At 34.8% G+C, this 7,086-nt stretch overlaps 1 pseudogene; it reads left to right on the forward strand.

Annotated features, from left to right (window-relative positions):
* Nucleotides 1-4,499: 4,499 nt before the first annotated feature.
* Nucleotides 4,500-6,775, forward strand: LOC136253553 (long-chain-fatty-acid--CoA ligase ACSBG2-like; annotated as a pseudogene).
* The last annotated feature ends 311 nt before the right edge of the window (nucleotides 6,776-7,086 follow it).

Consider the following 7,086-nt stretch of genomic DNA (forward strand, 5'->3'; position numbering starts at 1 on the left):
TTTTTTGATGTGAACGAGTGGTGAAGAATATTTGTTCCTTGTACGTTTGCAAACTCTATGTAATTTGAAAATGTTATTTCACTATTGTGTAGCCTGATCACGCTGTCAACGTTGCTTATATTGTAGAACATTACTGGACCTTGCAAGTGCAAGTTAGTTGAATGCAGGTACAAAAAGCCTTTATTAATGCTTGGAGTAGAAGATACAAATACTGTATCGGTAATGATAATTTCGTACTTCGCCCTAAAATTATATCCTAACTTTTTCAGAGCAGACGAATTTTCATTATAATGAAAACTGCAATGGCTTATGTGTAAATGTGGACCTTTTGATATATAAATAATTTCTGATTCCAATAGTTTGATCTGATTATTAAAGAACTGGCAATTTTGTAGCCGTACACTGTCATCTAGTGGTCTTTTGTATAGATGCAAATTTACCAATCTGCTTTGAATTAGAGGCATTTTATTGTTTGAGAACTGACAATTTTTAACCAACAAAATGTTTTGGCCTATACCATCACTATTGAAATCAATTGAAATTGCAGTATCTTCTTTGAGCCATTGAAATGTTGAATTAAGTAATTGTATGCTTACTCTGTAAATTGATTGAAGGAGTTTAAAGTTTACTTTATATTCAATACACTTATAAGCATCACTGCTTCGATAGTGATCCATTGTAAGGCTGTGATTCTCCATATCCACTGTAGTGTCATTGTAAATAATTATTATGGCATTGTTTGTGATATAGGAGAAACGTGAGTCACCCAAAATGTTGATGCCAACTATACCATATGAGTTATGGCTCTCCTCTATCACTACATGTCTCAGTTGAACATTTGTACATTGTTTGATCAAGACTGTAGCATTGTTATATTCATTACCCAAGCAGCTCCTAATTGTTATATTAGTTACTATCAAGTTAGTAATATTAGTCATTACAATACCAACTGATGAGTTACACTGGATGACTGTGTCTGGTGCTGTACCATTAGTTGTACTACCAATGAATGAAATGTTGTAAACATTTTGTATGATGAGATCAGTGTGAAGGTGATGTAGTCCTGGTAGGAAGAGTAGTTGAATGTTAGAGGTGAAGTATTTGGTGGTATTGAGCTGGTAGTGTTGTAGGTTATGACAATGATGACATGTAGTGTTAGGATAGTAGTGATCATCTGGTGTCACATTGTAGACACTACCAATTGTAATGTGAAGTAGTAATAATAGTAGCAACAATGGATACATGGTGGACCTGAGAAAAGTATTTCTAATTTTTTGACATGAATACAATGCTGCAGGTGTATGTAGTGATTTTATCACTGCATGCATGTTATCTATAATTGTCAAGATGATAGATTACATTGCATGGTACACACAAATGTACAGTATGCTACACAAAGCATATTTCACATTTCTAATGTTGGAGCATGTGTAGTTAGTCTCTCCCAAGCCTCAAGTCCCAGTATGCATTCAAACCTAAGGTAGAGATCTTACTCAGAATCATGAATTTAAACTTCCAAGAGCTATAATTATATTATGGGAGTGCCATGTGGAGCATGCATTGCTGAACCCCATGCACAATCAGATGACTTAGGTATATAGCACACTCAAGGCTTTATAGAATTGTAGACTACTTCAGCTAGGACAAATATCAAGTACAGGATCAGTAGGCATACAAACAAAATCAGTCAAATAATAATTGCAATAAATACTTGATAAAACAGCACAACTCATTCACAGCTGTAATGTACTTGAGAAAATAGTTGTAGTTGAGCAGTAGTTATTTGCATTACAAAAAGAATACATGGTGAATGCTCTTGGCTTGAAGGTCTGCCTATGAAAAATTTATTTAAATTTTTCAGTTGGTCATTACGTTAATGACTACAAGTAATCAGTTAATGCATACTACATTAAATTGATTTCAAGTTTTTCACACGTGTACATAATAATTAAGAAACAGCAATGAGTTGATGCATAAAGTGCAAAGTCCCATACATACAATACACTCACTTATTCACATACACAATAATTATGTGACCTGAAATGCTTCAGTAGCTTACCTTCACTTATCATATAAATTGTTATTGTAGTCTGTCACAATATAGTCTTTGTAGCCACTTCTTGTACTGTATATTAAATTTTGTTCTTATTTTTGTGTTGTGGATTTGAGTTCATCTATACAGTTATTAGGACCTGTAACTGAAAACGATGTTCATCTATACATTTATTTGTCTGATTAGTTTCACAATAACAATAAATTCAATTCTTGCCTATATGTGTACATGTACACACAATGTTGTATCTTCAGTCCCTAGTAACTGTAAACAATTCACGGCTAAAGTTTAGGTGGTTCCTTAATTGGAGATTACTGTGCATCATCTCATTTTGAACAAACCAGCAGTGATATTTAAACACATACAGTACAATAGTTTAATTATGCAGTACCTTCATATCATTCTTTCTTTGCTGTACACATGGTCCTAATGTTGTTAACCTGTCCATTAATCACAATAAGCTGAGTTTATAATTTCACAGCCATACAAGTAGGCCTGTAATTCCATAGAGAGCACATTATTGATAAAGTATTGCATGATCGGTGTTGTCAGTAATCAGCTACATTTTACAGTAGCATAGCTACCATTGATGCACTAATACAACCATTAAAAGGAACTGAGTTTGCATGAAAAGAATTTAGGAGTACAAATATCAAGATGGCTACTGTAATAGAGAACAATCAGAAATCCTAATTAATATAGTGTAGTGATCACCTCATCGCATCAATAGAGTTGTCATGTGTGTGACATGCACTGAATCTTTCTGACTTGTATTCCCTTGTTTGACCATGCACCCCTGTATGGTGTATACAAAACTATAGAACTATTATATTGTTTTACACAAAAATGTGACCAGATTTTGTAAAACCAGTCTCAGTATCATGCATGAAATATATTTTATAATTCACTGTGGTACTGTTTGGACGCCTATACGAACCTGTTGGATTACTTCACAGAATTTGCTGTAATTGAAAGTATAGGGCCATGATGCTGATTGAAACTAAACATCCTATTTTGGTCACTGATAAGCTATTCGAGTTGTTGAGTGTGACATTAAAACTGATTGTCTGAAATCTGGTATTATTTTAATAATGAATTTTGTCATATAAATAAAAAGCAAGAAAGTTTTCCTACACCTGCAGTATGCTATTGGATATTTCGCCCCTACATCAGTCATACAGTATATATCATAGCTAAACTAAAACAATTTACTATAAAATTCAAGTGATAACTACATGGGAAAATCCTTACTTTGGCATTGAACAAAATAAATGTGGTAGCACATACCTTTTTTCACCACGCTATGTTGTTATATCGTCAATCACATATCTCTTGTTTCAATAATTTTAATTGCTTAGATCACTACTTCATTAATTACTGTAAATATACTAGTTACTTAATAACATATTGATTCACTTTGAGAAACCATTTCCTTACTGTATTATAGTCAAAACACATGTTTCCTATTCAATTTGAAAGGTGGATCTCAGATTTTTGAAATGCAAAGATATTATAATAGAAGTGCTACCCTGTAAGAACCTGTGAAAATCACTAATGTAATCCTTCATGGATAGCAGCACCCTTAACTTTATCAGTCAGATTTTCACTGTGTTATGCGTTAGTATGTGGTGTTAACATACGTATATCCATACCCATGAAGCATTGTCTTATTATTAGAGGTGCGCAGTTTCATGATGTCATCATTTGTATGCATAATTCAAATTAATGCCGATAACATAATGAATTATGATATACAGGTATATAATATATGCAGTATTAAATGTTGGAAATGATGTGACTTAAGTCTGCAGGACTGTATAGCATACAAAATAAGCACTACTTTATTAGAAAGTTCAATAATTGATTGGGATGCATGATTAATGATCAAGGCACACTGCAATTAAAAGAAGGTAGATCTCCTATGTATAATAGATGATTGGGTCAAGAAGCAACAACATCATTGACAGCTAATAATTGAGGAAATTGACTCAATAAGTTCAAATGCCATACAAAATCACGCTCTGCCTTTAGATAGAGAAGTTCTAACAATGTTTGGAATCTGTTTACAGTTAAGAGATGCCTGAGATGGACACTTCTCCAATAATAGGGAAACACCTCCAGTGACTATTGAAATGCTTTGAGAAGTTCCTGTTCAAAATCTATGGCATGTCTTGCTACATTCAGCTCAAGCTATGATGGTTTCAAAAACACCAGCACTAGGCCTATAGCAGGTGCAGCTGCTTGTTGTATATATGTCACTGCTGAGAATGTTGTAACCAGAAGTGAACACATCCATGCATGATGACATGAACCTAAGTCGAAAGTTATTTCCCTGTTATCAAATTCAACAAACAATGCTTTTGTCATCCATGTCAGTGGCACCTATGGTGACAACACCCTTGTAACCAGCTGGTTCAACCTTGCAGGCATCAAAATTCAATGTAGAATGTCCATTTCCAGCAGAAGCAACAATTGGTATGTCATTTCCTGATACTTTCCAAACTGCATCAAAAATACCTGGTAAGTTGCCAGTAACAGCAATAGAAAGATTAACAATTGCACGTGTTCCATTTCTACTTTTCCTGTGCTGAAGGACACACATCAGTCCATCAATAAGAGATGTTAGAGAAGGACTACATCCACAGTTTGCTACTCTAACAGAAAACAAAGTAACACTAGTGGTTAGTCCAGTACCATTTCCACCAACAAGACCAGCTATGTGTGTTCCATGACCTTATTGTGCTTTTGTAGTAGGATTTAATGTATTGTGTAGGTGTTATTCTATGGGAGACACATTTTCATGGGCTACCTTGGTATGGAAGAGAAGACAAAGGAAACTATTGATGATGAAGGATTGTTAGACTCTGGAGACATTGGCCGACTAGATAAGGTCTCGAAATATCAATTTCTCTTGTGATGTTTACTGTTGTATACAGGATGGTTTCTTGTACATCACTGGTCATATCAAAAGTAACTGGTAAATGTGTGGAGGATTTGGATAGTGTGTGTTATGTGTAGAGTTGATCATAACAGCTGGTGGAGAGCATGTTCCTCCAGTGTACATTGAAAACTGTATCAAGACTGAAGTTCCCTTCCTGAGTAATGTGATGTTGATAGGAGATAAGAGGAAATACCTGACATGCCTACTGACACTGAAGGTGAAAACTTGTAGTGATCAAGAGTCACATTAGTTTGTCATGTGAAACAAAAAGTTGGTGTGCCACTCCAGTGTGTACTCCAATGTGCTGTTACAAGGACAACAGTAGCATGATTTTCACTCTTCAAGTTGCTTTGTGCTGTATAATTATTGTAAGTAGAATAACTTTTCCTGTGGAAACATGTGCACCCTTTTTTGTAGCAGTAGTTTTCATTTCTTTTTCAAAATCTTGTAGCATAGGACATGATGACGGTGTGTAGTGTGTAGTGATTAGCGTGATGTAACAAACTCAGCCTCTTGCAGTAATGCATGATCAGAGACTTTGCACACATTCATGCCCCATGTGGGGCATTATACAATATGATGACTATTGCAAATGCTAATTACTGAAATTGAGTGTAATTACCCCAGACATTTCTGAGATACAAGCTCTCAATATTCGGCTAATAACGACTTGATTTTGTACAAAGTACCATAAAGTGCAAATGTGTTAATTTTGGTGACACACATAAGGATTGGGGTTTGAAGATAAAGCATTATAAACAATTACCATAAACATGTAAAAGATTCACCAGTTGTCACACCTACAGAGTAAATACTTATGAGAAATTGGTATGTGGATATGCTACCAATATTCACAAAAAAAAGAATCCATGCCCACAGCAGCAACCACTTATGGGAAGTTGGGAACATGTTAAAAATTTTTATGTGTGCCTTGGCTTACATCTTTATTGCTTGCAAACAGGCCAGCTTAGAATATGCAATGATATCTGTGTATGCACAACAGCCAGTACAGATGTGTTATTGTATTAAAGTTTTTCTAATAGAATGGTTGCTTATGGTAAAATATCCCAGGTTACTAGACTGTTATTTATAAGATAGGGTGGCAGATAATTTTAACTGTCAGCAGTGGTTCAATAGTGAAAGGTTTTGGGTGTTTAAATGTAAGTGGAGGAGCCTGCGGTTTGAATTTTAGGCAACTGTTTTTAAATTCTGTGGTGAGTGTTCTATTAGAGCATTTTGGACTATGATTTTGAAACTATTGGAATTGTTCTTGTGATTATGTAACTCTTCCTTGGGTTTCTTCTGCTAATTTGTTCTCCAAACATTTTTATGTGTTTGGAATGTGACCTACTCTACCTGGTGGAGAACTCTTCTTGTATTGCACTGACTTTTTGTTGCATGACACACACTACTGTGTGTCTTGGTAGGAAATCTGAGAGATATGTAAAAAGCTAGTATTATTCCGTACATAGTGTGTTGTGGACCCTGATACTGGAGAGGCCACAGATGACCTTCAACCACAAGTGATTGAGATGTTTAAAGAGTTATGTTGTAAGTGTACAACAGTGTCACAAGTGATAGAGACAGAGAACAAGACAGCCATCCAGGATGGTATTAATCAGTATATCACAAACAAAAACATATCTAATGATCAAAATGTGCAGTAGTTAGTAATAAACCTGATGTTGTATGCTACAGGTACAGAAATGTAAGTTGCTCAAAATTGATTTCAGCATCCTGGGGGAGAACTAGGTCTGTACTATATTGTCCTTTCTAAGTGACATCATTCCAACATAATATTATGGTGATCTATATTAATTTGGATTTGAAATGTATGTTACTAAAGGTGGAGGAGTATTTTATGGTTATACGGTGATGCAGTTGTTAAGTTTTGTTTCACTTAAGTTATTTTATGGGAAAACAACACTTGAAAAATACAGTCCCCTCAACAATAGTTGTGACATCATTTTAGAAAAGTCTTATTATTAGTTAGTAGTAATCATGAGATCCATACAGGACCTACACTAAAGCTAAGAAGATCAGTAGTGACTACAAAATATGCTGAATTGATTGAATTACTTTATTTAGATAG

This window comes from Dysidea avara, chromosome 4 (assembly GCF_963678975.1).
Source record: "Dysidea avara chromosome 4, odDysAvar1.4, whole genome shotgun sequence".
Lineage (NCBI taxonomy): Eukaryota > Metazoa > Porifera > Demospongiae > Dictyoceratida > Dysideidae > Dysidea > Dysidea avara.